Source organism: Macaca mulatta, chromosome 10 (genome assembly GCF_049350105.2).
Source record: "Macaca mulatta isolate MMU2019108-1 chromosome 10, T2T-MMU8v2.0, whole genome shotgun sequence".
NCBI classification, from domain to species: domain Eukaryota; kingdom Metazoa; phylum Chordata; class Mammalia; order Primates; family Cercopithecidae; genus Macaca; species Macaca mulatta.
In genome coordinates this window covers 11312845-11336506 of record NC_133415.1, presented here as the reverse complement: position 1 = coordinate 11336506, position 23662 = coordinate 11312845, and the positions used below count along the sequence as shown (strand labels likewise).

At 43.0% G+C, this 23662-nt stretch overlaps 1 protein-coding gene and 1 long non-coding RNA gene across 44 annotated transcripts in view; one reads left to right on the top strand and one right to left on the bottom strand.

Annotated features, from left to right (window-relative positions):
* The window catches only part of TNRC6B (trinucleotide repeat containing adaptor 6B), a 296478-nt gene that overhangs the window by 154031 nt on the left and 118785 nt on the right, over nt 1-23662 (top strand). The window lies entirely within an intron of this gene.
* Nucleotides 1736-7270, bottom strand: LOC144331725 (uncharacterized). The gene is made up of 2 exons (XR_013399095.1): nt 6584-7270; nt 1736-3507 (listed from the first exon to the last, which is right to left on the bottom strand). It is a non-coding gene; the product is annotated as an uncharacterized LOC144331725 (long non-coding RNA).

Sequence of the window (23662 nt, the reverse complement as noted above, 5' to 3'; positions counted from 1 at the left end):
GGTTTGTCTGAGGTTGTGTGAGGATAGGCTTAGAAAGGTAGTGTGGGATAACCAGGGGGTGAGGTCTTTGGAGAATGCCGGTGAATATGCATGACAGTGCGGGTTAGGTTAAGAATAAAAGAACCAGGGGCAGGCAAATGGTCTGAAGAAAAGGAAAAGAAGAAAGAGTCTGGATTGGAGGAGGTGGGAATTTACATCTTGGAAGGGCTGAAGATAGCACTTCCTGTGGCGAACCCCGGGCACTGTGTCCTGTGTACTTTACCTGTGCTAACTCATTTCATCTTCATGAAGAGCCTGTGAGCTGGTGTGGAGAGACTGTGTTGCCCGAGGCTACACAGGTAGGAAGTGACCCGGATGGCCTCGGCTGCTGAGCTTCTGTGCTTGGGCATTATGGTATTCTGCCCTAGGAAGAAATCAGACAAAATACTTCTTCCAGACCAGGTAGCTTTGCAGTAGCTTCCTGGGCCAGCTTTCCTTCCAGAAGAAATATTTGGCGTGGTGTGGAAGGGGGCTGTGAACTGTCTCCTCCCTTTTAGAATAAATATCTGTATTTCAGGTAGCAGTGTCCTTGATACAGAACTGTTAGTTTTCCCCACCTGCTTTGCACGTGCTTGAATGTCCTTTAATAGGAACAAAGAATGCCTAACATCTCACAATTGGGGAAGGCTTTAAATGCAGTCAGCCTGTGAAGAATTCTCTGAGCTGCAGCAACTTCTTTGTTTACTTGTCCTCCCCCCACCAATAGAGAAGAAAAGCCAGAGTGGCTGGCCCCTCCACCAGCTTGGGGAAGGGGAGACTTTTAGGGACTATGGTCCCTAGAAGGAGAGGAACTGGTGTTTCCTGCTGCAGAATACTGGTGTGTCTGCAGTGGTTTGGGGAGGACGTCTGAGTCCTGTGACCTATCCCTCAGGGTCTAGGCCCTTTGTAAACCCAGGGAAGACCTGCTTTAAACTTCGCTGGGAGCCCTCCTTTAAACTTTGCTTGGAGGCCATTTGGAAGCACAGAGGCTTTGCAAATGACACATGCAGACAGCTTTATCCTTCTGTGTGAAGGAAGAATTATTTGCAGAGACAACAATGTATATTCATGGTACCTTTTTTGTTTGCATTTTTTAAATGTCTGGCTTTGCTCTTGAGGCAGTTTGGAAGGAGTGCCACTATATTTTCTTGGATGTAAACAAATTATCATGGTTTTAAAAGAAACAACACACCAAAACCACATCATCTTACATGTCAAGGAAGTTTAGATGTTTCAAATATTGAAAATATAGAGCAAATAGATCATCTGGCATTATTTACTGAGAATTCTTAGATTCATTCCTGATCCTAGTGTTTTCTTTCAAGGCCACGAGTTTGAAATGTCTAACCTGCTGGGACCTTTCCAGCTCTGCTTGATTCACTGTTAGGGACTAGCTTTTTTGCCTTTGTCTTCTTCTTCTTTTTTTTTTTTTTTTAATTCATTAGAGACCGGGCTTTGCTCCGTCACCCAGGCTGGAGTGCAGTGGCACGATCTTAGCTCACTGCAGCCTTAGACTCGACCCAAACAATCCTCCTGGGTTAGCCTCCCAAGTAGTTAGGACTACAGGTGCACACCACCACACCTGGCTAAATTTTTTTGTAGAGACAGGGCCTTGATATGTTGCCCAGGCTGGTCTCAAGCTCCTGATCTCAGGCAATCCTCCTGCCTTTGCCTCCCAATGTGCTGGGATTACAGGCATGAGCCACCATCCTCAGCCTTTTTTTTTTTTTTTTCTTTTTAATACACTGCTAGGTTAGCCCATAGTGCATCATATTATTAACACTTTTGACTTTAAAAATTGCTTACCTCTAATGGATTTCTTTTTCTTTTTTTGAGACAAGGTCTCAGTCTGTTGGAGTGCAGTGTCACAATCTCAGCCTCAACCTACCGGGCTCAAGCAGTCCTTCCATCTCAGCAAGGGACCAGAGTAACTGGGGCTACAGTTTCCACCACCATGCCCGGCTAGCATTTTTGTAGAGGTGGGGCTTTCTAACGGATTTTTAATGTGATCTTCTTCTGTCACATGTTAAATCCTAATAGTTACTGGTACTTAACAGAGCTAGAGGTAAAAACCAGATAACCCACCACTGAATAAATGAGTGCCTCAGTGGTCCAGGACCCTCAGACTGGGCCTCGTTGGGAGTCTCTAGGACTTGTTGGCACCTTTATTTGGAAGTCAGGGTAGAAAAAACAGCTTATTTATTCTTCCTTTCCTTTCCCCTAGAATATTTCTATTCTCCTGAGGCAGGGATGAGTTGGTTGCTCGTTTTTAGATTATGGAACTCTTGCCTGTGTATTTTTCTGGTTTCCCTTTGTTTGGGTCAGAGGCCATGATAGGGCAGATGCGGTTCAGGCTGGCAGTTATGACCTGTGCTCTGCAGTAGCTTCTCTCTGAGGTTCTGTGTAGCCAAATTTTAAAACACTGCTCTGAGTCATGCTGAGATTTTCCATGAGGCTCTGGTGGGGAAGGGACACGAACTGATTCATTAAGTGCCTATTATGCTGCACACACTTCCATTACCTCATTTAGTCCTCCCGACAACCCGATGTGGAGGATGGTTTTATCTTCATAAGAAAAAAGGAGTGCTGACAGCTCAGTGACCAGGCTGCGGCCATGTACACAAGGAGGTGGAGGAACTGGGTGCTATAACTCCACCAAAATTTTCTTCTCTTCCCAAGCTGCCTTAAACAGTGCAGAATGATTTGCTAATTGATTGGTTGAAACCCTGTTTTATAAAGTGGAGTGTGTTAAAATACGGATGCAGATGACGGGAACTGCTTGCTGGCTTTATGGTATCCTCAGCACTGCATTCACGATAAACAACAGGAGAATGAGACTGTGTTGATGATGTGCAGAATAGGAGGTCTTCGGGAGCAGCCCTGGCTGGCTGCTGAAAGGCGTTTTTCTTTTTTTTTTTTCTTTTTTTTTTTTTTTTTTTTGAGACAGAGTCTCACACTGTTGCCCTTGGCTGGAGTGCAGCACGTGGCTCGATCTTGGTTCACTGCAACCTCAACCTCCCAGGTTCAAGCGATTCTCCTGCTTCAGCCTCCCAAGTAGCTAGGATTACAGGCACCTGCCACCATGCCCAGGCTAATTTTTTTTTATTTTTAGTAGAGACGGGGTTTCACTATGTTGGCGAGGCTGGTCTCAAACTCCTGACCTCATGATCTGCCCCGCTCAGCATCCCAAAATGCTGAGATTACAGGCGTGAGCCACCGCGCCCAGCCGAAAGGCATTTTTCTTTTTCTTTTTTGAGACAAGGTCTTGTTCTGTTGCCCAGGTTGGAGTGCAGTGGTGCGATTCATAGCTCACTGCAGCCTGGACCTTCTGGGCTCAAGTGATCCTCCTGTCTTAGCCACCCAAGTAATTGGGACTACAGGCATGAGCCACCACGCCTGGCTAATTAAAAAAACTTTTAGCAGAGATAGGGTCTCCCTATGCTGCTCACGCTGTTCTTGAACTCCTGGGCTCAAGTGATTCTCCGACCTCTGCCTCCCAAAGCGCTAGGATTACAGGCATGAGCCACCATGCCTGGCCCATTTTTTCTTTTTAAGCAACATGACAGATTAACTAAAAAAGAAAAACCACTGGTTAAAAAGTTTATTTCAGGTGATTAATTGAAAAAACAAATTGATTAATAAAGGCATTTTTAAAGGATCTAAACTGTATTGGGTTTAAGTTGTAATTCTTAAAGTGTAATCAGAAGGCCTATTAAAGCTATAACTAAGAAAATAGAAGTCATTTGTAATTAGACAATAATTAAAGGCAAGTACATGCCCAGTGATTTTAAAGTGCTTGAAAACAATTAGTTTTCTTAAGTAGGTTAAATATCTGGGTTACAAGCTTGTTTACACTATTAATTTACTTAGCAAACCTGTTCTTCATAGATGATGCAAAGTTGAACTTTAGTTTGGCTCTCTGAATTATTACAAGTTCTAACTTAACTGATAATCCTTTAAAAAATACATTTTTACATTAATTCTTTTTAATTTTAAAAGTATTCTTCTTTTCTCTCTGTTTTCCTTCCTGAACAATTCAGTCCTAGAGGCTATTAAGTGGGATGAGCAAGGTATTGGCCTGGCCCAGGGGTATCAGAGCCTGAGTAGGATGAGAAGGTCTTTACCTAGGAGGGAGGGTCTGGTGTGCTGTGTCAGAGCCCAGGAGAGGTGAGAAGGGCATCCATTGCTTCTGGGATGCCCTTCCTGTATTGATTGGTTGAATATAGGAGGATTGATGAAATAAGTATGTTCAGGATAGTGGCTCCCAGCAGCTCTCACGGTTGAAGAATGTTACAAATATTGGAAAGGAGACAGCTAGAATTAACCTGGTGATGCTAGATTGGAATCAGAAGTATTTGGTGTGAATGCATGGATTTTAATAAGGACCTATAAAAATAGCAATAAAATCTTTGCAAAAGGCATGCATGCATGTGTATTTATATACATATGTGTGTGCACATACATACACACATCTGTTTCCTAGTTCTGTTCATAGTAGAGGAGGAGGGTGCCTGGGAACAACAATATTCCAATAGCAATGAGTGTATCAGGTTTCCAGATCTTGGCTTCTATATACCATTTTCCACTAAAAGGAACCCCAGCTGCTTGGAGAAATGGCTGATTATAGGATTGGAGCAGGAACGTTTAACATGAGCCTGGAACATCTTGGGTTAGAAAGCAAAGAAGTCTTCAAAGAGTGATGAAAACATGCCAGAAGGACCCAGAGTCAGTTTGAAGGGGTTCCAGACTCAGGCCAAATCTGAGTTAATTTCAGAATTTAAGAAGTGATAGTCATGGAGAGGCCGGGCGCGGTGGCTCAAGCCTGTAATCCCAGCACTTTGGGAGGCCGAGACGGGTGGATCACGAGGTCAGGAGATCGAGACCATCCTGGCTAACCCAGTGAAACCCCGTCTCTACTAAAAAATACAAAAAACTAGCCGGGCGAGGTGGCGGGCACCTGTAGTCCCAGCTACTCGGGAGGCTGAGGCAGGAGAATGGCATGAACCCGGGAGGCGGAGCTTGCAGTGAGCCGAGATCGCGCCACTGCACTCCAGCCTGGGCCACAGAGTGAGACTCCGTCTCAAAAAAAAAAAAAAAAAAAAAAAAAGAAGTGATAGTCATGGATTAGAACCTGTTTAATAAAAAAGAAAGCTTAAGCATTTTCACACAGCTTCACCTACTTTGTAAGAAAACCTATGTACATACTCATAAATAAATTCAGCATTTGAAGAATGGGTTCTTTAAATTGCAAAGTACTTCTTCAAAAATACTTACTAATTACAAAGGAGAAAAAGAGCAACTTTCTAATGGAGAGGCCTGGCAGATGCTACCTTACTTATTGATTACAAAGGAGAAAAAGAGCAACTTTCCAGTGGAGAGGCCTGGCAGACGCCACCTTAACCAGGTAATCCCAGCAGTGGGACAAATTGAAATCATGCCACCTGCTAGGATGCAAAGAGAACACACCATTCCCTCTGCAGTGTTCCTGCCAAGGCACATGACCTGAATCTAATTGTGAGGAAATGATAGACAAACCTGGTTTGAGTGACATTCTACAAAATAACTGGCCTGTGATCTTCAAAAATTTCATGGTCATGCAAGTCAAAGCAAGACCAAAGAACGATTCCAAACTGGAGGAGACTAGAGAGACATGTAAATGCAACATGTGATTCTGATCTGGATCTTTTTACTATAAAGGCCATTGCTGGGACAAGCGACGAAGCTTGCGTGGGGCTTGAGGATTTAATGATAGAAATGTATCAGCGTTAATGTTCTGATTTTGATGGTTGTATTATGGTTATGTAGGACTGTGGTTTGGTTTTTGTTGTTGTTGTTTTTGTTTTGAGACAGAGTCTGGTTCTGTCACCCAGGCTGGAGTGGTGCAGTGGCGTGATCTCGGCTCACTGCAACCTCCGCCTTCCGGGTTCAAGCAATTCTCATGATGCCTCAGCCTCCCGACTAGCTGGGATTACAGGCGTGTGCCACCATACCTGACTAATTTTTGTATTTTTAGTAGAGATTGGGTTTCACCATGTTGGCCAGGCTGATCTTGAACTCCTGACTTCAAGTGATCCCCCCGACTCAGCCTCTCAAAGTGCTGGGTTTATAGGCGTGAGCCACAATGCCTGGCCTAGTGGTTTGGTTTGGTTTTTGGGAAAACACATACTGAAGTATTCAGGGTGATGGGGCCTGAAGTTGGCAACTTCCCCTCAGTGGTTCTGGGGAGAGAGAGTTCTTTGTACTATTCTTGCAAATTTCCCTAAGTTTGAGATTGTTTCAAAATTTTAAAATAATTTAAAAAGTATTTTTTTTGTTGTTGTTTGTTTTTTTTTTGAGACAGAGTTTCACTCTTGTTGCCCAAGCTGAAGTGCAATGGCATATTCTCGGCTCACTGCAACCTCTGCCTGCTGGGTTCAAGTGATTCTCCTGCCTCAGCCTCCCGAGTAGCTGGGATTACAGGCGTGCGCCCCCATGCCCAGCTAATTTTTTGTATTTTTAGTAGAGATGGCGTTTCATATGTTAGCCAGACTGGTCTCGAACTCCTGACCTTAGGTGATCTGCCCACCTCGGCCTCCCAAAGTGCTGGGATTACAGGCGTGAGCCACCGCGCCCAGCCAAAAAGTAATATTCTTGCCTAAAATTTAAATCATGAGAAGTACATAAAATTAAATGTTCCCTATTTCTTATTTTAGCCTCCTCTTTTAAGCATTTTATTTATGTATGTATGAATGTATATGTAATATATGTTGTAGGTCATATTGAGTATTTATGATATGCTAGGCACAGGCACACTGTATTCCTGGGAATTACAATGGTCATCAGTCAAAAAGAACAGTCCCCCTACCCCTGCCATGAGAGCTGCATGACCTTGTGTTATTTGGAGAAGCCATCATTTCTTTAAGTTCTCTCTCATGAGAAGCAGTGGAATGTGGTGGTGGTAGGAGCTCAATCTCTATATTTGTATCCCAGCCCTGCCAGCAACTGTGCTGAAATCTTACTCAACCTCACTGTGCCTCCACCTCCTTATCTGCAGGCTGGAGATGTGTCTCCTCACTCTTTAACAGAGCTGTTGTGAGCAGGACACGTGGTGATACACGTAGGGTGCTACACTTGTGGGTGGCACATGGCAAGCACCTGGTAAATGGTAGCTCCCACTGAGGGACGTTTAGGTTATCGTTCGCACTTTTATAAATCTAAAAATTGCCTTGTATACATTTTTGCACACTTACACTTAAGAATCTTTAAAAAAAAACTTGGCTACCTTTCTGTTGTGAAGTTTTGCTTTTAGTGGCTTTGTTAGTTTGTTAGAGTGCTGTGAAAAACTAGATGGAGAATAGGCAACATGTGTCTGAAAGTCTGTGCCATATAGGGCTGGAACTTGAGCAGTATGAGATAGGAAATGCTGGCTTACTTTCAGATTTTTCTCTACTCAAGGGTTGGCCTACTAACATTGTTGTTTTTATGTGATGATTGGTGCGTTTTCTTTTTCTTTCTTTTTTTTGGGGGGGGGGGGACAGGGTCTCACTCTGTTACCCAGGCTGTAGTGCAGTGGCATGATCATGTCTCACTGCAGCCTCGACCTCCTGGGCTTGAGTGATCTTCCCACTTCAGCCTCCTGAGTAGCTGGGACTAAGGCGTACACTACTACGCCTGGCTAATTTTTTATTTTTTGTAGAGACGGGGTCTTGCTATGTTGCCCAGGCTGGTCTCCAACTCCTGGACTCAAGTGATCCTGCCACCTCGGCCTCCTGAGTAGCTGGAATCAGAAGTGTGAGCCACCACACCCAGCCTCCATTTTCAAATACAGGTTGAGAATCCCAAATCTGAAAATCCAAAATACTGTAGAATCCAAAATGCTCCAAAATCTGAAACTTTTTGAGCACCAGCACGATACTGAAAGTGCTTATTGGAGTATTTCGGATTTCAGATTTTCAGATTCAGGATCCTCAACCAGTAAGTTGCATGCAGCTATTTCAGAATCCGACAAAATTTGAAACACTTCTGTTCCCAAGCATTTCAATAAGGAATACTCAATTTGTGATACCATTTTAGAATAGTTAGGCAAGCTTTGCTGAGGTTTGAAAGGGTCATGTAATGTTAATCACTAGGAAATACTTTTGTCTCAGGTAGTGTAAGCCAAGAAAATACCGTTTTGAGAACTTTACCTGATGAGTTTTGAATGTCAGAAAAAGGAATAATATTAATTCCTACTTCCTCAAGTTGAGTTAAAGTCATTTAATTTGATGTTTTCTTTCTGTATACCCTGCTTGAAAAACCAGAATAGACTTTTAAAACCTCTAAATGTGTATGTTTTTGTTTTTGTTTTTGTTTGACTTTGGCAGACCTATTTTGCAAATGACCAACTTTCTATTATGAGTTTTTAACAAGAATGTTGCCACTTGTTACTTTTCACATTTGAAATAATCAAATAACTTATTTTTAGGGTATTATAATTGCAAATAGATTGTGGTTTTCTGCAGTTAGTGGAGGAATGTAAATAAACCATTGCTGTTGTAACTATATATAAACGCATGTAGGACAGGAGATGTGCTTGAAAACTGTGAAGCAAAAAGGAGTCCATCTTTCAAAAAGAGACAGCCCATTTCTTTAAGATGAATCTGATGTATGTGTTGCCTCAAGATAACGAATGACTTGTTTCTCGGTTTTGAAATACATAGCCCACAGTGTTGGATAAACACCTTCATGACTTCATGAAGACCACAGTATTTCTTCCATGGCACCGGCCATAGGGATCCCTAGTCCTTGAAGGTGTATCAGAGGAGTCCATGTGTCAAGTGCCTGCTGGAAGAGGGCCAGGACTGGACTGCATGGAGGGGATAACTGCAGGTGGAAGGAGCTCTGCTCTTGGCTGTCCACTCAGAGCCTGCACTATTGGGTATCTCCAGAGTTACAGCTTGTCCGCATTGCTTTCATCCGTCTTATCTCTACACTTTTTGTCTTTTCTTGCTAGCCCTTTCCTTCTTGCCCAGGTTTTCACTAACATTTGATCTAACACACTTGAATTTAGTGAGGAGGACTTCAGGCCTATTGTCTTAGACTATGGTAAGGCCAAGTTCTGTGTTGAATGGGCTCCAGCCTTGCAGGTTCCATTAGCTCACTAGCAGGTTTCAGAAAATGCTGACCACTGATCATCAGCCTGTCTTGCTGAGTATAGTAGAGAGAAGTAGTTGTTGGTGAACAAACTTAACTGATAGCTCAAAACAAAACCTATTTTTGGTTCTAAGCTATGGATGGTTCCCAGCCAGGTGTCAGGACACTCTGTTGCATCACAAAGACCTAATATGTCACAGCATGCCAGGCTTCCCCCAGGTCCAGGGTCTGGCCCACCCCCTTAATGGATTCCCACCAGGGTTGCTTCTGGCTCTATGACCCACTTTCCTCTTTCCATCAGTTCATGTCCCGCCATTTGCCCTACCGTAACAGAAGTCACCTTCATGAGAGTACTCCTTGCGTCTGCTTTAATCTCTTCCAGGTATATCGTAAAAATGCAAAAATGTGCAAGTCTGTAGTAAAATAGAATTGGAAAAACAGCCTAAAAAACTCTTTGATTACTTTGATAGATACCACTTATGGTAATTCTTTAGTTGTAATAAGTTCTGTATTTAAGATGAAATTTTGAGACCCAGTGTTTTTTTTCTTATACAGCCTTAGGTTCAGTCATCAGAACAGACTCATGTGGTGAGGCCTTCTGCTTCTGCCAATTTTGTTTTGTTTTGTTTTCATTTCCCGCCACATGGCAGGTGCTGCTGAGAAGTACCTTCAGGAATCACTGAATATTCTAGCCCCATCTTTCTAAGGGTTTGGTGATCTGTAATACTAAAAGGGTTTGGGCTGTTAGTCACAGAGTGGGAGGAGGGTGTCCAGCATCGGCGTGGGTCTCTAGTTTTTCTTTTATTGCACCTTATGATGTGTCTGTTTTGCTTTTTCTTTCCTTCTTCAGTTTTCCTTCTCTCCATCTCCCCACCCAAATAGCATCACCTTCCTCAGCCCTCTACTTTTTATCCCTGTTCGCTTCTTAATAAATGAAAGAGAATCAAAAAGAGACAGCAAAGAGAAAGGAGAAACATAATGCAGAGTTTTCAGCAAAATACTTAACTCTGTGCCTTTATATGCCACTACATATCTTTAATTTTTAGAGGATATGAATATTTTGTCTTTTGTATTCAGACTCTGGGTTCTTTGTTGTTAATTATGGGAGAAGGAGGTATAGGGCAGGAACTTTTTACATACTTGTGAATTTTGGTCAGTCCTGTGAAATATAAGCCTCTGGCATTTATTCATGGACCATTAGGATAAACCACGCATGTAGGTTCAATTTTTTTTTTTTTTTTTTTTTTTTTTGCCGTTGTTGGGATGCTGTGGCCAGTAGCCAGGGCCAGTCATTCCAGATTCATCCCCTGCCACTCTGGTCCCCAGGGACTAGCAGAGTTCAGACAGGGTACATTTTCCTGGCTATGGACCTGCCCTTCTGCTTCCCCTGTTCCACTGCATTCCAAAAATGCTAACAAGTGACTAGCGAGTGTAAATTTTACGTGTTGCAAAGCGGTTGTGGAACTTGGGTTTCAGTGTTTGCACCACTATTTGTAAGCAGGATGTTATCTCTAAATGATACATGTGTAACCGACCCAGGGGGGCTGCCTGGCCTCCTTGATGCTCTTCTGTGAGAGTAATTGACTCTGGTAGTGACAGAGCTGCCTGCGGCTATTAAGAAGCTCTGCTGTACTTAAGCCACCTGCTATTGTTCTCTCTCTGCTTCTGCTGCTGCTTTTTCTATTTTTAATAAGTTGCCAATTACTTGGTTTTTATAGGGATACCAACAGTTCACTGAAATGGGCATAGGAAAAATGTAGTTGATTTCTAACCTTCAATTTCATTTATCCAGTGAAATTAATGACATTAAAAACTTTCCTCAGTTATTCCGAAAGTACAAGTACATTTTTATTTTACTGAACATCATTGTTCAGTTTTTCCATTTTGAAGACAGTATACAGCTATGTAGCTAAGAGCAGTTTGCCCAACATATGTTAATTTTCACAATGATAATCTCAGGTGCGTTCCACAGATGTGATCTAATAAATTGATCAACTGTTCCTGACCACTACTGAGCCATACTGGAGTGTGCTGAGTTCCTGCCTCATAGTGGAAATTGTCAGGATCTTTTGTCTGTTGTGTTCACTGATTACCTCAAGCACTTAGTAGAAGTCAAAAAATATTTGTAGCATTGTAGTAAGCAAACAAATGCAATTAAGTAGATGGTGTTCACAGATTATCTATTAACATAAGGTGAGACCAAAGTTTTGTGCACCAGTATTGAAAAGGGATTACTTGGTATTGGCTAAGGTCAGAAGATTACTGATATTCTAGATATGCTGATTCTGTGGCTTATAGATTAAGAAAGAATTTAGATATATTAGTGTAATTACTGAAAATCACTAGAATGGTCAGCTGATGGTTTGTCCATAGAAACACTAATCATCATCAACCTAGAAGCTTTAGGATCTAGGTGAAGTCCATTACTGAATCTTGAAAATGAGTCATTAATCTGAAAATTGACAGTTAAGCATTGAGCATTTTTAAGAAAGTAATTGAAAAAAATATCTGGAAACTACCACTACCTAACGGTAATACTAGTTTTGTGACATTCTTGGTTTACTATATTATCTAATTACTTTAAAAATGTAATTGAAAGTGTTGGAGCATTTATCATCTAGAAAGCATTTTATTCTAAATTAATCAAAAAAGTTTTGAATCCAAAAGTATAGTCAGTTTCAATTCTATTTTGATTTGCAGAACCCACCAAGTGAATTTAGGCAGCCAGAAGGGATTTTGATTATTGGGAAAGTCTTTTTGGGTTCTGAGGTTAAGGTGGATTTTATTCTTCTCATCTGTCATGACGAAGGGGTGATACACGCAGTCGTAGTGGCTAACATGGTGAAACCCCGTCTCTACTAAAAAATACAAAAAACTAGCCGGGCGAGGTGGCGGGTGCCTGTAGTCCCAGCTACTTGGGAGGCTGAGGCAGGAGAATGGCGTAAACCCAGGAGGCCCAGCTTGCAGTGAGCCAAGGTGGCGCCACTGCACTCCAAGCTGGGTGACAGAGTGAGACTCCGTCTCAAAAAAAAAAAAAAAAGAAAGAAAGAACGCAGTGGAGCCACATGCTGGCTTCCGTTTCCAGAGCTACCTCCTGGGCCTTTACCTCCTTAAGCCTCAGTTTTCTCAATTGTACAGTGAACTTCATAGAATTTACTTCAGGAAAGTGAGGTTTACACATTTAGGGCAATGTCTAACACATAATGAGCACAGAAATATGTTTGTTTTTTAATTTTTAATGTTTTGTTTTTTTGAGCATGGAAATATAAATATAGTTATTAAAATATCTGATTTCTGTATGGGGTGCTCACTCAAGAACGTACTGGTGTAAGTATATGATTAGGTCCTGTTTCTAAACATCAGCAAAGTTTTGTCTTTTGTATTTAAATGATTCCCTGTTATAAGAATACAATTTTTAAGGGTATACCAATATAGTACCAAGAGAAAATACTAGAAATGTGGGACTAGACCTAACAAGACCTTCATGGGAGAAAATGTAAAATTATATCAGAAGACATTAAAGTAAAACCTAAATAGAGCTTTGTCATATTCATGGTTAAGAAGGCTCAATTATTTTTTAAAAAGTCAATTCTTGTTGAATTGGTATATAAATTCAAGGTAATTCCCATAAAAACCCCATGCTTTTTTTCTGAAACTTGATAGGCTGGTTTTAAAATTTACGTGGAAAAGAGGAACAGGAACAACAAGTAGGAGGATTTAACCTGCGAGATCCCTTACTGTAAAGCTGTAGTAACGAAGGGCAGTGTGGTGTCGATGCAGGGGCTGAGGTGGGTCAGCGTGTAAGTGGGAAGCCCAGACAAGTCCACCATGCGTACATGGACTCTTGCTCTGTGGTGGAACTGGCCTGACAGTCAGTAGGGAGAGGCGACAGTTGACACTGCAGTTTACTGGGGGAAATAATGGACTTTTTGACAAGTGCTCTGGGATACTTGATATGGATTGCGTTAGTCTCTTAAGCTGCCATAACAAAATACCACAAACTGAATGGCTTAACACATCAGACGTTTATTCTCTCACAGTTCTGGAGGCTAAAAGTCCAAAATTATTCTACCTCTGAAGGCTCTAGGAAGAATTGCTCCCCATCTCTTCCTAGCCTCTGGTTGCTGGCAGTCCTTCACGTTCGTGCCTTAGAGCTGCATCACTTCAGTTTCTGCCTCTGTCTTCACATGAATGTCTTTCCCTTGTAAGGATCAAGTCATACAGCACATACAAAAATAAATACCAAATGGATTCGGATAAATATGAAAAAAATTATTTCTAGAAATAAATATAGAAGAATATTTATGACCTTGGAGCAGGGATGATTAAACAGGATAACATGGCCGGGCACTGTGGCTCACGCCTGTCGTTCCAGCACTTTGGGAGGCTGAGGCAGGAGGACGGCCTGAGCTCAGAAGTTCATGGGTGGTATAGCAAGACCTTACCTCTACTTTTGTCACACCACTGCATCCCAGCCTGGGCAATGGAGTGAGACCCCATCTCAAAAATATATATATATAAAAAATAAAATACACATAACAAGAATGAAAAAGTTGATACATGTTCATTATATCATAAGAATTTAAAGTCACAAATTGGCCGGGCGCGGTGGCTCAAGCCTGTAATCCCAGCACTTTGGGAGGCCGAGACAGGCGGATCACGAGGTCAGGAGATCAAGACCATCCTGGCTAACCCGGTGAAACCCCGTCTCTACTAAAAAAATACAAAAAACTAGCCGGGCGAGGTGGCGAGCGCCTGTAGTCCCAGCTACTCGGGAGGCTGAGGCAGGAGAATGGCGTAAACCCAGGAGGCGGAGCTTGCAGTGAGCTGAGATCCGGCCACTGCACTCCAGCCTGGGCGACAGAGCGAGACTCCATCTCAAAAAAAAAAAAAAAAGGTCACCAAATGACACTATGGCCATAGTGAGAGAGAAGCTAGGAGAATATATTTTCAGCACATGTAATCAACCTAGGATTTATATCCAAAATACAGTACAGAACTCCTACTAATCAATAAGAAAAAGACCTAGTAGAAGAAAAAAAATGCACAAAAGAAACAGATTTCACAGTAGAGAAAATCCAAATAGCTAATAAATATGGAGGGGGAAATACAACTTAATAAGTAATCAAGGAAATGCTAGTTAAACAACAATGAGGTCCCATTTTATACTCATCAAATTGGCAAAAATCAAAAGAATTAAGAAAATACCGGCCAGGTGCAGTGGCTCACACCTGTAATCCCAGCACTTTGGGAGGCTGAGGTGGGTAGATCACGAGGTCAGGAGATCGAGACCATCCTGGCTAACACTTGAAACCCCATCTCTACTAAAAAAATACAAAACATTAGTTGGGTGTGGTGGTGGGCACCTGTAGTCTCAGCTACTTGGGAGGCTGAGGCAGGAGAATGGCGGGATCCCAGGAGGCAGAGCTTGCGGTGAGCTGAGATGCACCCTTGCACTCCAGCCTGGGCGATAGAGCGAGACTCCATCTCAAGAAAAAAGAGAAAATACCAAGTTTTGGTGTGGATATGGAATAGTAGGAGCTTTTACTCTTCTGGTGGGAGTGTAAATTGTTGTAACCACTTTGGAAAACAGTGTAGCAATGTCTAGTAAAGTTGGAAAACATGAACACTGTATGAGCCAGCAGTTTCAGTTGTGGGCTGGTAACCTACCCCACAGAAGAACTGTATGCACGTACAGGAGGCATGCCCTAAGATGTCTGCAGCAATGTGACTTGTCGTGGCAAAAATGGGAAACCTTAATGCCCATCAGTAGGCAAATGGATAAATACAGCGTGGCACTCTTTACATTTACATGAATATTAGGGACATAGCATTGTGTGAGAAAAACAAATTGCAGAAGAATAAAGTAATAAAACTCCACTTAGGAAATTCAGAAATACATAAACTGAAATGTTGTTTAGGTTACCAAGCATGGTGCGGTCAATCAAGGGAGTACTAAGCATTTGGTTAAGGGGGAAGTTAATGCTTGTGGAGTAGGAAAAGGTGGGATTATACAGGCGGCTTCTGAGTACTGGAAAGGTTCTATTCCTTAAGCTGAGTGGGGGGTCTATAAAAGTTTTTTCACATGTATTAAATATGTAATAAAAATTTTTCTCCAGAAGTTTTATTATTTTTTAAGAGTGGAAAAATAACAAATGTCATCTCCATCCAAAAAGTAATTCAGGCACTGAGCACTTATTTTTAAATGCGTTTTGAATTCTTTGCCAATGAGAGATGCCTGAAACATGGAAAGGAAGGACCTAGTGATCCTTGTTTGTCCCATGACTTTGGCATTGAGAGGCTTCTGCCGCTATAGAGCTATAGACGTGACAGTGTATCTCAAGAGCAGGCTAAAGGAGGTTTTAGTGGCACGTGAAAGCATAGTCACATTTTTATCAGAGCAACAATATGCCTATCCCCTGTTCATTTTATTATTATTTTGGCAACTAAGTAATTGAGCCAGATGGAAAATGTTTCCCACATTGGGTTCTCTTTCAGCTTTCATGCAAGTCAGCCATTTAATTTTACTGTTCCTGTTCTCCTAATGATAAGACTTCAAATTGTGAATAATTGGCTAAGCGACTCCAATTTATTCTCTAGAACAGAAACTTCTAAAGATAGCTTATACCTACCCCTTTCTACCAGTATCCATTTAGTTAATAGACAGTAAGAACAAAATAATAAAACCAGCTTTTATTTCTTCCTTGCCTGTCTGAACGTGCAGTCATCTAGCAGTTGAAAAGGCCCAAACCTTTATCTCACCATAAGAACATGGGCTTGGAAATCAGACAAACAAACCTAGAATCAGGCCTCATCTCTGCCACTTACTATGAGTAAAACTCTGTAATTTACTTAAAGGCTCTGAACCTCGGTTCAGGACATGGTGGTAGTTCTGCCATTGGCTTCCCAGAATGGTGGCATTCTTACGCTAACCTGCCATGGCATGCATAAGAAGCATACCCCCAGTGAGAGGAGCCCCTGCTGCCGTCACTAGTTGTATATCTCAAGAGATTTTCACTTGAACTCTCTGACCCTCGGTTTCCTCTTTTGCAAAGTGGGAAGAAAGATTTCCACCTCTCAGGATAAAGAGATACGCAGGCAGGGCGCAGCGGCTCATGCCTGTAATCCCAGCACTTTGGGAGGCTGAGGTGGGTGGATCACGAGGTCAGGAGTTCGAGACCAGCCTGGCCAAGATGGTGAAACCCCATCTCTACTAAAAATACAAAAATTATCCGGACGTGGTGATGGGTACCTGTAATCCCAGCTACTCTGGAGGCTGAGGCAGAGAATTGCTTGAACCCAGGAGGTTGCAGTGAGCTGAGCTCTCACCGCTGCACTCCAGCCTGGGCAACAGAGCGAGACTCTGTCTCAAAAAAAAGAATGCAGATGTGGGCACAGGCATACTTGGTGACCTGCAAACTGCAGGCCCTGCATCACCACTGTTCGAGACCCTGTACCCTTGCCTGCGGGATGCCCGCCTTGTGCCTTCCCCCCAACCCCCAGGCTGCCAGAGACCTTGCTTCCTTCCCCCACTTGAAAGGGTTTAACTGTAAAACAGAGATGGAAATATCTGTGGTACTAGTTCACTACACAGATCAAGTAGTCAGTGAGATGAGACGGACAGTGAGTATGAAAAAGCTGTCATCTCTCAGACTCTATGGAAATATAGGCACAGATGATGCTCATCCTAACAACAGGCATTGGCCCCCTCACTGAGCAAGCCTGGTAATGTTATTTGTTCAACATGCAAAGTTTGATATTTAAAAAACGCTTTGTAAGTTACATGGCTTGGACAGTCTTTTTCTTAAAATTGGTAAGGGAGTTTGTGTATCAATTTCTGCTTCTTTATTCATTGAAAACTTAACACTTTGGTAAAAATTATTTTCTTCACCATTCTCTATGCACAGCTCTCAGTAGTTAACACTGGTGTAGAATCTAAACTCATTTACTCATTTACCCCTTTGATGGCAGTGGAGATGGTGTTAGGGCTTAAATAAAGACTGCCATTGGAAACTATTAACATTGTTGGTAGCAAACATTCATTGATACCCATCTTTCCTAGAACTTAATTAAATTGTAAGGAAGATATTCTTTACCTGTCACCTTAGTCCGGGAACCTGGAAATATGCTTGACCAGAGTTTCAAAACCTTGGAAATGATATTTGGGGCTGGGTAATTCTTTGTTATGGGGGCCATCCAGTGCATTGTAAGGTGTTTGGCGGCCTCCTTAGCGTTCTACCCACTAGATGATATTAGCACCCCGCCACCTCAGTCTTGACAGACAGATGTCTCTATATATTGTCAGATGTCTCCTCAAGGGCAGAATCATCCTTCCTGAAAACCACTGTCTTAAACTCTTGTTTTTCACTTCCCGCCCACATTTAGTCAGTTACCAGCCCTTTTAATACTGCTTCCGGAATATCTTAGTGAGATTTCTTCTTCTTCATCTTCTTCTTTTTTGAGACAGGATCTTGCTTTGTCATCCAAGCTGGAGTGCAGTGGCATGCTCATGGCTCACTGCAGCCTCAGCCTCCTACGTAGTTGGGACTACAGGTGTGTGCCACCACGCCAGCTAATTTTTTTATTTTCTGTAGAAATGAGATCTTGCCATATTGGCCAGGCTGGTCTCTAACTCCTGGACTCAAGCGATTCTTCACCTTGGCCTCCCAGAGTGTTGGGGTTACAGGCATGAGCCACCATGCCCACCCTCTTCTTCTTTTTTTTTTTTTTTCTCATTGTTCATGTGTTAGTTCGAGTGCTTTCCCCATGCCTGAACTATTCTAGTAGTTACCAGGAACCCCAGCTGTATTGAGTAACTGATAACGTGGTGCTTTACATATATCATTTGTTGTCCTTGCCACAAACTTATTGTGGCTCTCTGGGTTGTAAGCAACCTAAACCCAGCTCACACTTTTAAACCCAAAGAGGATCTTAGAGGCCTAAGATACTAGGAAGCCTCTGACTCCTCCTTTCTCTATATTTTACGGACGTGCTTGCACGTGCTTCTCTTCCTTGTCCTTAGAGCCCGCGTCCCAGAACGGGAGAGCAGAAGGGTGTCTCCAGGAGAACTCTGGCAGCAGTCCTTGGAGGGGCCAGTTCTTCACCAAAACTGTTAGGGAGATATCCTCATTTTATATGTCAGGAAATTGAGGCTCTGGGAGGGAGGAACCCTGTGCCCCAGGCTACACTGTGGCTAGTGCTGGCAGACTCTGACTGCAAAGCCTGAACACTTCGTATTACTGTGTGCTGCTTCCTAACTCCTCTTTCCTTTCGTCTGTCTCTTCTGCTGGTTGGTCTTCCTGATTTCAAATGTTCACTTTTGCAATTACAAACGTGGTTGTCTAATTACTTTGCTTAGTAGGTGCCTTCTGTGGTTACTCACCAAGATGAAGTTCAAATTTAGCCTGAAAGACAAAGCCCTTTATATTTGACCTCGCTTATCTTGGAGTTATAGATTTACCTCCTGTCATTTACGTAGTTGTACTTCAGGCTTCAGCTACCCAGTGCTTCACAACTTAATGCTTTTGCTTCTGCAGTTTTCTCAATATTGGGGAGTGGTCAAGATCACAGGCCCTAGAGAACAGATGTGGCTCTACCACCTACCACTTCTGTGACCTTGGACCCTGCCAGACGTGCTCTGCCCACTGCATCCCCTTAGCTGATGCCTGTTCAGGATGCAACATGGCCCTCACTGGAAAGCCTAGCCTCTTAACCATTTCATTCTTAGCCTCTGTACATAGTGCTGTTAGCACTCTCCTTAGTGAGTATCCTTATTGCCAGCATTTATTATTTTTTAAATGCATACCTTTGGGAATAGATTAGTTTGGAATTTTTGTTGTCTTTGGGTATGGACACAGTCCAAGGTTGTGATCTCTGTGTCCTGAGTTTCTGCATACTTCCAGCATGCATAGTTTCCTCTGTGGCTGGGCAGCTTTGCTCCTGCCTCTTGCCCTTCAACAGCTGGGTGTTTCTTTTTTGTTTGTTTTTAATTATTTTTATTTTTTATTTTTTAAGACACAGTCTCACTCTGTCGCCCAGGCTGGAGTGCAGTGGTGTGATATCCTGGGTTCAAGCGATTCTCGTGCCTCAGCCTTCCGAGTAGCTGGGATTATAGGCATGTGCCACCATACCCAACTAATTTTTTGTATTTTTAGTAGAGATAGAATTTCGCCATGTTGGCCAGGCTGGTCTCGAACTTCTGACCTCAAGTGATCCGCCCACCTCAGCCCCCTAAAGTGCGAGGATTACAGGCATGAGCCTCCCCACCCGGCCTTAATTGTTTTTTTTTTTTTTGTTTTTTTTTTTTTGTTGAGACGGAGTCTCGCTCTGTCGCCCGGGCTGGAGTGCAGTGGCCGGATCTCAGCTCACTGCAAGCTCCGCCTCCCGGGTTTACGCCATTCTCCTGCCTCAGCCTCCCGTGTAGCTGGGACTACAGGCGCCCGCCACCTCGCCCGGCTAATTTTTTTTTTGTATTTTTAGTAGAGACGGGGTTTCACCGTGTTAGCCAGGATGGTCTTGATCTCCTGACCTCGTGATCCGCCCGTCTCGGCCTCCCAAAGTGCTAGGATTACAGGCTTGAGCCACCGCGCCCGGCCTTTCCGGCCTTAATTTTTAAATTGAATTTCAGTTGCCACATGTGGCTAGTGGCTACCGTATTAAACAGGTCAGGTCTCAACTGTTAATGATAGCTTAACCTTCTTGTTAAATGAGACTCTGTGTCTTCTCTAGTGTATAACTTCTGATATTCTCCTTCCTCTCTTTTATGGAAAACTTTTCTATATTAAGACTTAAATGCCTGCTGCACCTGGAGTAATAAACTTGTGGGAAAATTGAATAAAGTACTAATGCCACTGAACTGTACAGTTAAAAACAGTTAAAATGGTAAGTTTTATGTTATATATATTTTACCAAAATGAAAAGTCAAAGAGTGCATGGCGAAGGGACACAGCCTGCAGTGCGAGGCTGTCAGAGAGGCTTACACAGAGGAGGCGGCGCCCTGAGTCTGAGAAGTATTGATATAAGCAGTGACCCTGGGAAAAGAGACGACAAATGGGTTCCTAACTTGGACCTGAAGGGGCGGGAGAGCAAGTGGGGTCAGGCTCTGGTGTGGCAGACTGAGGAGGTGAGACTTGGCCCATCCAGCCACAGGAAGCCATGGAGGGATTTTAAGCAAGCAAATGGCAAGTTTGGATTCCATTTCAAGAAAGATCACTCTGGCTGCTCTGTAGAAAATGTATCAGAAGGTGGCAGAACTGGATCAAGGGAGACATAATCAGGCTAATAACAATCACAGTGATAATAATAGCAGCTAACATCCCGCGGCGCAGTGGTTCAGGAGGAAATGGTGAGCGCCTGGGAGGCTGTGTGGAGTGCGGTGATCGCACAGCTCGTAAATGATGGGGTTTGGAAAGATGCCAAGGTTTCTGCCATTTGGGGAAGTCTTTACCCATTTTGCAGTGCACTACTGTATAGGAATAGCTAATCCAAAGTCAACTGATCACTCTTCAAATATGGAAAAAGAACTCGGGTTCATATGACAAATAATGAGAGAATAATATGTCAGCTCTCTTCCTTAAAAAAATAATGTAGACAGGTACCGAGGAGAAAGATGTCTGTGGCTATAAATAAAGGGGTAGCAGGCGGGGTGCGGTGGCTCACGCTTGTAATCCCAGCACTTTGGGAGGCCGAGGCAGGTAGATCACGAGGTCAGGAGTTTGAGACCAGCCAGGCCAACATGGTGAAACCCCGTCTCTACTAAAAAACGCGAAAACTAGCTGGGCGTGGTGGCGCGCACCTGTAGCCCCAGCTACCTGGGAGGCTGAGGCAGGAGACTCACTTGAACCCAGGGGGCAGAGGTTTCAGTGAGCGGAGATTGCGCCGCTGCACTCCAGCTTGGGGACTAGAGGGAGACTCCATCTCAAAAAATAAAACATTTTTTTAAAAAAAGGGTAGCGTGAGGGATCCTTGTGATGGAACTGTTCTCTCTCTTGACTGGGGTGTTGGTTATAAGTTGCATAGAACTAAATACACACATAAATGAGAGCATGTAAAACTGGTGAAATCTGAATAAGGTTGGTAGATTTTATCAATGTCAGTTTCTTTGTTGGGATATTATAGTTACGTAAATGGTTACCATTAGGGGAAACTGGGTAACGGGCATGCACAATCTCTGTGTGGTATTCCTTTCCTTCTTTCTTTCTTTCTTTTTTTTTTTTTTGGTGGACAGAGTTTTGCTCTGTTGCCCAGACTGGAGTGCAGTGGCACGATCATAGCTCACTGCAGCCTTGAACTTCTGGGCTCAAATGATTCTATTGTCTCAACCTCTTAAGTAGCTAGAACTACAGGCACACACCACCATGCCCAAATAATTTTTATTTTTGTAACGATAGAGTCTTGCTATATTGCCCAGATTGGTCTCAAACTCTTGGCCTCAAGCGATCCTCCCACCTTGGCCTCCCAAAATTCTGAGATTGCAGGGATGAGCCACTGCACCCAGCCTTGTGTAGTATTTCTTACAACTGCATGTGTATCTAGAATTATCTCAAAAAGTTAAAAGCAAACAAAATTGAATAAAGCAGGTCTCCCTTGGTGCTCCTAGTTTTCAATATTTTCTACTTACCCAGATGTTTCTTCTGTAATAATTTTCTGTGCAATGATTTGTTTTGATCAAGTTTGACACCTTACTAAAGAATATTTAGCTTTCTTTTTTTTAACCTTTTAACATCTTTCAAACAAGGATGTATCTTAACAATTCATGGAGACTTAGCATTGAGTCACTTTAATTGGCGTCACTTTTTCTTAGTGGCACATGAAATATTGATGTGTCTTACAATCACTGGTGTCCTAGATTCGATACATATGATTAGTGAGTCATTCAGCCATGTTGGAAAAGCACAGTAGCTGGTGACAGTTTTGCTAGCTACATTTTTCATGTGTGATTTATCAGTTAAGTGTGTGTTTCTCAGCCCCAAGCCCCCCTTCTCTGTGTGTGCCTTTAAAGCTGGGATCCTGCCAGCTACATTTCTCATTGCCACCTGGCTCTTCCTTAGGCAGTGCCAGTGGGGCAGGAGAGGGTGACTGCATGGCCGGAGAAGGAAGGAAGGAACTTGCTGCTTCCTGTTCCGATGAGGCACTTGAGCAATGCTTTTTTGCCCCACAGCAGCAGCAGTTCCTTCCTGTAGATGCACCTGAATCCATTTTGCAGTTTTCCCTATACTTGGAGGACCATCTTCGTTGCATCCCCAGGGGTGTTGACACTGGACCAGAGCTCCATGGAAGCCTCTTCCCTGTGCCCTGGGGCAGCTCCCACCTCTGTGGTACCTTAGTGTTCTCTCTCTCCCCTTTTCAGTGACTAGTTAATAACTTTATGTCTAGTTAACAATTTTTTAATATTCTTTGTATTACAATCTGTATGTTAAGATGAGGAGTGTGATTTCCATCTCCTATGTGGACCTCGACTCATATGTCATGAACAGAGCCACCAGCTCAGTATGGGCTGCATCTCAGCTTCTCCTTCATGTGTGCTCTATTCTCTGTAGCCAATGACCTTTTGAAATGTAAATCTGATATTCCTCCCCTTCAAATCTATCAGTGGATTCCTGTGCTCTCAGGTAAAAGAAGAAAATTCTTGCAGGGCCGTGAGTGGTCTGGCTCATTTGCGAGCCCTGTCTCATCTCACACTTCGCTTCCCTTCATCTTTGTGTTCCAGCCACACGGGTCTTATTTCAGCTCCTCAACAGCCAGATTGCTTTCTGCTGCATGGCCTTGGCCCGTGCCATTCCCCCTAGTGAGATACCCCTTCTGCTTCTTGCCTAGTCAGCTTTTTCTTTCTTGGGCCTCAGTTTAGTTGTAACTTCCTGGGGAACACCCTTCTGGCCTCCCTGGTGAGGTCTGTTCCCTGACTACGTGCACTCCCAGCCCCTCGTTTCCCTTATGGCACTCACAGTCTCCATGAGCCTTTGTATGTGCTACTCTCTACAGCAGGCCTCTTTCCCCACCTGCACTATTTATGTTCATGAGTGCAGGAACTAAGTCAGTGTTTTTTTTCTTACTGCTGTGCCCCAGAGCTTGGCACATTATATATGCTCGATAAATATTTGTTGAACTAAAAGGAGGAGACCATTTGGTGAATCAGTTTTTACCATAAGCATGAATCCCATGAACCTAGGGCGCAGAGGTTGTATTGAGTCTATGCGTCACTGCACTCCAGCCTGGGTGACAGAGTGAAACTCTGTCTCAAAAATAAAAAAAACAGAAACAAAAACGCAACACCTCTGTATTAAGTAATTATTTCTAATTTTTTAGAAAGTCTCTCTTGCTGTGCATTTAGCTACTTCAGTAAAAATACTGACAAGGAGCCAAACCAGGAGAAGAAATCTACTTATTAAACTGGAAATACCGTATGTCAGGTTGCTGCCTTCTCTCATATTCATTGGGAAAGATAATATTGAAAACGTACATACTCAGTTGAAACCTAATTCTCATAGTGGTTTCTATCTTACCATCCCTCTTTAAAAGACAAACATGAATTATC